The sequence below is a fragment of the Oryctolagus cuniculus genome, unplaced genomic scaffold (genome assembly GCF_964237555.1).
Source record: "Oryctolagus cuniculus unplaced genomic scaffold, mOryCun1.1 SCAFFOLD_42, whole genome shotgun sequence".
Taxonomy (NCBI): Eukaryota; Metazoa; Chordata; class Mammalia; order Lagomorpha; family Leporidae; genus Oryctolagus; species Oryctolagus cuniculus.
Genome location: NW_027208206.1, coordinates 699566 through 707364, shown reverse-complemented (window position 1 = coordinate 707364; position 7799 = coordinate 699566).

Genomic DNA, 7799 nt, shown 5'->3' with positions numbered 1-7799 from the left:
GCTCTGGCCCTACTCAGTATGCGGGATTTCTGTAGCCTGTGTGTAGGAGATGCAGCTTACAGGATTTCTGTAAGCTGGATGTAGAGCGAAGCAGTGTACAGGAGTTCTGCAGCCTGAGTGTAGGAAACACTTTACGGGAGTTCTGTAGCATGGGAGTACTCTTACGCACTATGCGGGTTTTCAGCAGGCTGATTTAAACAGACGCAGCTTACAGGATTTCTGTACATTGGAAGTAGTGAGAGGCAGTTTAGCAGAGTTCTGCATCCTGAGTATAGGAAACACTTTACGGGAGTTCTGTAGCATGGGAGTACTCTTACGCACTATGCGGGTTTTCAGCAGGCTGATTTAAACAGACGCAGCTTACAGGATTTCTGTACATTGGAAGTAGTTTTGGGCAGTTTACAGGAGTTCTGCATCCTGAGTGCAGGAAACACTTTACGGGAGTTCTGTAGCATGGGAGTACTCCTACGCACTATGCGGGTTTTCAGTAGGCTGAGTAAAACAGACGCAGCTTACAGGATTTCTGTACATTGGAAGTAGTTTAGGGAGTTTACAGGAGTTCTGCATCCTGAGTGCAGGAAACACTTTACGGGAGTTCTGTAGCATGGGAGTAGTCTTACGTACTATGTGGGTTTTCAGTAGTCTAAGTAAAGAGAAGCAGCTTACAGGATTTCTTTACATTGGAAGTAGTGAGAGGCAGTTTACAGGAGTTCTGCATCCTGAGTGTAGGAAACACTTTACGGGAGTTCTGTAGCATGGGAGTAGTCTTACGCACTATGCGGGTTTTCAGTAGTCTGAGTAAAAGAGAAGCAGCTTACAGGATTTCTGTTAGCTGGATGTAGAGAGAGGCAGTTTACTGGAGTTCCGCATCCTGAGTGTAGGAGACAGTTTAAGGGAGTTCTGTAACATGGCTCTAGCCCTACTCAGTATGCGGGATTTCTGTAGCCTGTGTGTAGGAGATGCAGCTTACAGGATTTTTGTAAGCTGGATGTAGAGCGAAGCAGTTTACAGGAGTTCTGCATCCTGAGTGTCGGAAACACATTACGGGAGTTCTGTAGCATGGGAGTAGTCTTACGCACTATGCGGGTTTTCAGTAGTCTGAGTAAAAGAGGAGCAGCTTAAAGAATTTCTGTATATTGGAATTAGTGAGAGGCAGTTTACTGGAGTTCTGCATCCTGAGTGTAGGAGACCGTTTAAGGGAGTTCTGTAACATGGCTCTGGCCCTACTCCGTATGCGGGATTTCTGTAGCCTGTGTGTAGGAGATGCAGCTTACAGGATTTCTGTAAGCTGGATGTAGAGCGAAGTAGTTTTCTGGAATTCTGCTGCCTGAGTGTAGGAAACAGTTGATGGGAGTTCTATAGCATGGGAGTAGCGATATGCACTATGCGAGTTTTAGGTACCCTGTGTGTAGGACATGCTGCTTATTTGTGTTCAGTAAGCTGAATGTAGAGAGAGGCAGTTTACTGGAATTCTGCATCCTGAGTGTAGGAGACAGTCTATGGGAGTTCTGGAACATGGCTCTAGCCATACACAGTATGTAGCCTGTGTGTGGGAGATGCAGCTTACAGGATTTCTGTACATTGGAAGTAGTGAGAGGCAGTTTAGCAGAGTTCTGCATCCTGAGTATAGGAAACACTTTACGGGAGTTCTGTAGCATGGGAGTACTCTTACGCACTATGCGGGTTTTCAGCAGGCTGATTTAAACAGACGCAGCTTACAGGATTTCTGTACATTGGAAGTAGTGAGAGGCAGTTTACAGGAGTTCTGCATCCTGAGTGCAGGAAACACTTTACGGGAGTTCTGTAGCATGGGAGTACTCTTACGCACTATGCGGGTTTTCAGTAGGCTAAGTAAAACAGACGCAGCTTACAGGATTTCTGTACATTGGAAGTAGTTTAGGGAGTTTACAGGAGTTCTGCATCCTGAGTGCAGGAAACACTTTACGGGAGTTCTGCAGCATGGGAGTAGTCTTACGTACTATGTGGGTTTTCAGTAGTCAAAGTAAAAGAGAAGCAGCTTACAGGATTTCTTTACATTGGAAGTAGTGAGAGGCAGTTTACAGGAGTTCTGCATCCTGAGTGTAGGAAACACTTTACGGGAGTTCTGTAGCATGGGAGTAGTCTTACGCACTATGCGGGTTTTCAGTAGTCTGAGTAAAAGAGAAGCAGCTTACAGGATTTCTGTTAGCTGGATGTAGAGAGAGGCAGTTTACTGGAGTTCCGCATCCTGAGTGTAGGAGACAGTTTAAGGGAGTTCTGTAACATGGCTCTAGCCCTACTCAGTATGCGGGATTTCTGTAGCCTGTGTGTAGGAGATGCAGCTTACAGGATTTTTGTAAGCTGGATGTAGAGCGAAGCAGTTTACAGGAGTTCTGCATCCTGAGTGTAGGAAACACTTTACGGGAGTTCTGTAGCTTGGGAGTAGTCTTACGCACTATGCGGGTTTTCAGTAGTCTGAGTAAAAGAGAAGCAGCTTACAGGATTTCTGTTAGCTGGATGTAGAGAGAGGCAGTTTACTGGAGTTCCGCATCCTGAGTGTAGGAGACAGTTTAAGGGAGTTCTGTAACATGGCTCTAGCCCTACTCAGTATGCGGGATTTCTGTAGCCTGTGTGTAGGAGATGCAGCTTACAGGATTTTTGTAAGCTGGATGTAGAGCGAAGCAGTTTACAGGAGTTCTGCAGCCTGAGTGTAGGAAACACTTTACAGGAGTTCTGTAGCATGGGAGTAGTCTTACGCACTATGCGGGTTTTCAGTAGGCTGAGTAAAAGATAAGCAGGTAACAGGATTTCTGTACATTGGAAGTAGTGAGAGGCAGTTTACAGGAGTTTTGCATCCTGAGTGTAGGAAACACTTTACGGGATTTCTGTAGCATGGGAGTAGTCTTACGCACTACGCGGGTTTTCAATAGTCAGACTAAAAGAGAAGCAGCTTACAGGATTTCTGTACATTGGAATTAGTGAGAGGCAGTTTACAGGAGTTCTGCATCCTGAGTGTAGGAAACACTTTACGGGAGTTCTGTAGCATGGGAGTACTCTTACGCACTATGCGGGTTTTCAGCAGGCTGATTTAAACAGACGCAGCTTACAGGATTTCTGTACATTGGAAGTAGTGAGAGGCAGTTTAGCAGAGTTCTGCATCCTGAGTATAGGAAACACTTTACGGGAGTTCTGTAGCATGGGAGTAGTCTTACGCACTATGCGGATTTTCAGTAGTCTGAGTAAAAGAGAAGCAGCTTACAGGAATTCTGTACATTGGAATTAGTGAGAGGCAGTTTACTGGAGTTCTGCATCCTGAGTGTAGGAGACCGTTTAAGGGAGTTCTGTAACATGGCTCTGGCCCTACTCAGTATGCGGGATTTCTGTAGCCTGTGTGTAGGAGATGCAGCTTACAGGATTTCTGTAAGCTGGATGTAGAGCGAAGCAGTTTACAGGAGTTCTGCAGCCTGAGTGTAGGAAACACTTTACGGGAGTTCTGTAGCACGGGAGTACTCTTACGCACTATGCGGGTTTTCAGCAGGCTGATTTAAACAGACGCAGCTTACAGGATTTCTGTACATTGGAAGTAGTGAGAGGCAGTTTAGCAGAGTTCTGCATCCTGAGTATAGGAAACACTTTACGGGAGTTCTGTAGCATGGGAGTACTCTTACGCACTATGCGGGTTTTCAGCAGGCTGATTTAAACAGACGCAGCTTACAGGATTTCTGTACATTGGAAGTAGTGAGAGGCAGTTTACAGGAGTTCTGCATCCTGAGTGCAGGAAACACTTTACGGGAGTTCTGTAGCATGGGAGTACTCTTACGCACTATGCGGGTTTTCAGTAGGCTAAGTAAAACAGACGCAGCTTACAGGATTTCTGTACATTGGAAGTAGTTTAGGGAGTTTACAGGAGTTCTGCATCCTGAGTGCAGGAAACACTTTACGGGAGTTCTGCAGCATGGGAGTAGTCTTACGTACTATGTGGGTTTTCAGTAGTCAAAGTAAAAGAGAAGCAGCTTACAGGATTTCTTTACATTGGAAGTAGTGAGAGGCAGTTTACAGGAGTTCTGCATCCTGAGTGTAGGAAACACTTTACGGGAGTTCTGTAGCATGGGAGTAGTCTTACGCACTATGCGGGTTTTCAGTAGTCTGAGTAAAAGAGAAGCAGCTTACAGGATTTCTGTTAGCTGGATGTAGAGAGAGGCAGTTTACTGGAGTTCCGCATCCTGAGTGTAGGAGACAGTTTAAGGGAGTTCTGTAACATGGCTCTAGCCCTACTCAGTATGCGGGATTTCTGTAGCCTGTGTGTAGGAGATGCAGCTTACAGGATTTTTGTAAGCTGGATGTAGAGCGAAGCAGTTTACAGGAGTTCTGCATCCTGAGTGTAGGAAACACTTTACGGGAGTTCTGTAGCTTGGGAGTAGTCTTACGCACTATGCGGGTTTTCAGTAGTCTGAGTAAAAGAGAAGCAGCTTACAGGATTTCTGTTAGCTGGATGTAGAGAGAGGCAGTTTACTGGAGTTCCGCATCCTGAGTGTAGGAGACAGTTTAAGGGAGTTCTGTAACATGGCTCTAGCCCTACTCAGTATGCGGGATTTCTGTAGCCTGTGTGTAGGAGATGCAGCTTACAGGATTTTTGTAAGCTGGATGTAGAGCGAAGCAGTTTACAGGAGTTCTGCAGCCTGAGTGTAGGAAACACTTTACGGGAGTTCTGTAGCATGGGAGTAGTCTTACGCACTATGCGGGTTTTCAGTAGTCTGAGTAAAAGAGAAGCAGCTTACAGGAATTCTGTACATTGGAATTAGTGAGAGGCAGTTTACTGGAGTTCTGCATCCTGAGTGTAGGAGACCGTTTAAGGGAGTTCTGTAACATGGCTCTGGCCCTACTCAGTATGCGGGATTTCTGTAGCCTGTGTGTAGGAGATGCAGCTTACAGGATTTCTGTAAGCTGGATGTAGAGCGAAGCAGTGTACAGGAGTTCTGCAGCCTGAGTGTAGGAAACACTTTACGGGAGTTCTGTAGCATGGGAGTACTCTTACGCACTATGCGGGTTTTCAGCAGGCTGATTTAAACAGACGCAGCTTACAGGATTTCTGTACATTGGAAGTAGTGAGAGGCAGTTTAGCAGAGTTCTGCATCCTGAGTATAGGAAACACTTTACGGGAGTTCTGTAGCATGGGAGTACTCTTACGCACTATGCGGGTTTTCAGCAGGCTGATTTAAACAGACGCAGCTTACAGGATTTCTGTACATTGGAAGTAGTTTTGGGCAGTTTACAGGAGTTCTGCATCCTGAGTGCAGGAAACACTTTACGGGAGTTCTGTAGCATGGGAGTACTCCTACGCACTATGCGGGTTTTCAGTAGGCTGAGTAAAACAGACGCAGCTTACAGGATTTCTGTACATTGGAAGTAGTTTAGGGAGTTTACAGGAGTTCTGCATCCTGAGTGCAGGAAACACTTTACGGGAGTTCTGTAGCATGGGAGTAGTCTTACGTACTATGTGGGTTTTCAGTAGTCTAAGTAAAGAGAAGCAGCTTACAGGATTTCTTTACATTGGAAGTAGTGAGAGGCAGTTTACAGGAGTTCTGCATCCTGAGTGTAGGAAACACTTTACGGGAGTTCTGTAGCATGGGAGTAGTCTTACGCACTATGCGGGTTTTCAGTAGTCTGAGTAAAAGAGAAGCAGCTTACAGGATTTCTGTTAGCTGGATGTAGAGAGAGGCAGTTTACTGGAGTTCCGCATCCTGAGTGTAGGAGACAGTTTAAGGGAGTTCTGTAACATGGCTCTAGCCCTACTCAGTATGCGGGATTTCTGTAGCCTGTGTGTAGGAGATGCAGCTTACAGGATTTTTGTAAGCTGGATGTAGAGCGAAGCAGTTTACAGGAGTTCTGCATCCTGAGTGTCGGAAACACATTACGGGAGTTCTGTAGCATGGGAGTAGTCTTACGCACTATGCGGGTTTTCAGTAGTCTGAGTAAAAGAGAAGCAGCTTAAAGAATTTCTGTATATTGGAATTAGTGAGAGGCAGTTTACTGGAGTTCTGCATCCTGAGTGTAGGAGACCGTTTAAGGGAGTTCTGTAACATGGCTCTGGCCCTACTCCGTATGCGGGATTTCTGTAGCCTGTGTGTAGGAGATGCAGCTTACAGGATTTCTGTAAGCTGGATGTAGAGCGAAGTAGTTTTCTGGAATTCTGCTGCCTGAGTGTAGGAAACAGTTGATGGGAGTTCTATAGCATGGGAGTAGCGATATGCACTATGCGAGTTTTAGGTACCCTGTGTGTAGGACATGCTGCTTATTTGTGTTCAGTAAGCTGAATGTAGAGAGAGGCAGTTTACTGGAATTCTGCATCCTGAGTGTAGGAGACAGTCTATGGGAGTTCTGGAACATGGCTCTAGCCATACACAGTATGTAGCCTGTGTGTGGGAGATGCAGCTTACAGGATTTCTGTACATTGGAAGTAGTGAGAGGCAGTTTAGCAGAGTTCTGCATCCTGAGTATAGGAAACACTTTACGGGAGTTCTGTAGCATGGGAGTACTCTTACGCACTATGCGGGTTTTCAGCAGGCTGATTTAAACAGACGCAGCTTACAGGATTTCTGTACATTGGAAGTAGTGAGAGGCAGTTTACAGGAGTTCTGCATCCTGAGTGCAGGAAACACTTTACGGGAGTTCTGTAGCATGGGAGTACTCTTACGCACTATGCGGGTTTTCAGTAGGCTAAGTAAAACAGACGCAGCTTACAGGATTTCTGTACATTGGAAGTAGTTTAGGGAGTTTACAGGAGTTCTGCATCCTGAGTGCAGGAAACACTTTACGGGAGTTCTGCAGCATGGGAGTAGTCTTACGTACTATGTGGGTTTTCAGTAGTCAAAGTAAAAGAGAAGCAGCTTACAGGATTTCTTTACATTGGAAGTAGTGAGAGGCAGTTTACAGGAGTTCTGCATCCTGAGTGTAGGAAACACTTTACGGGAGTTCTGTAGCATGGGAGTAGTCTTACGCACTATGCGGGTTTTCAGTAGTCTGAGTAAAAGAGAAGCAGCTTACAGGATTTCTGTTAGCTGGATGTAGAGAGAGGCAGTTTACTGGAGTTCCGCATCCTGAGTGTAGGAGACAGTTTAAGGGAGTTCTGTAACATGGCTCTAGCCCTACTCAGTATGCGGGATTTCTGTAGCCTGTGTGTAGGAGATGCAGCTTACAGGATTTTTGTAAGCTGGATGTAGAGCGAAGCAGTTTACAGGAGTTCTGCATCCTGAGTGTAGGAAACACTTTACGGGAGTTCTGTAGCTTGGGAGTAGTCTTACGCACTATGCGGGTTTTCAGTAGTCTGAGTAAAAGAGAAGCAGCTTACAGGATTTCTGTTAGCTGGATGTAGAGAGAGGCAGTTTACTGGAGTTCCGCATCCTGAGTGTAGGAGACAGTTTAAGGGAGTTCTGTAACATGGCTCTAGCCCTACTCAGTATGCGGGATTTCTGTAGCCTGTGTGTAGGAGATGCAGCTTACAGGATTTTTGTAAGCTGGATGTAGAGCGAAGCAGTTTACAGGAGTTCTGCAGCCTGAGTGTAGGAAACACTTTACAGGAGTTCTGTAGCATGGGAGTAGTCTTACGCACTATGCGGGTTTTCAGTAGGCTGAGTAAAAGATAAGCAGGTAACAGGATTTCTGTACATTGGAAGTAGTGAGAGGCAGTTTACAGGAGTTTTGCATCCTGAGTGTAGGAAACACTTTACGGGATTTCTGTAGCATGGGAGTAGTCTTACGCACTACGCGGGTTTTCAATAGTCAGACTAAAAGAGAAGCAGCTTACAGGATTTCTGTACATT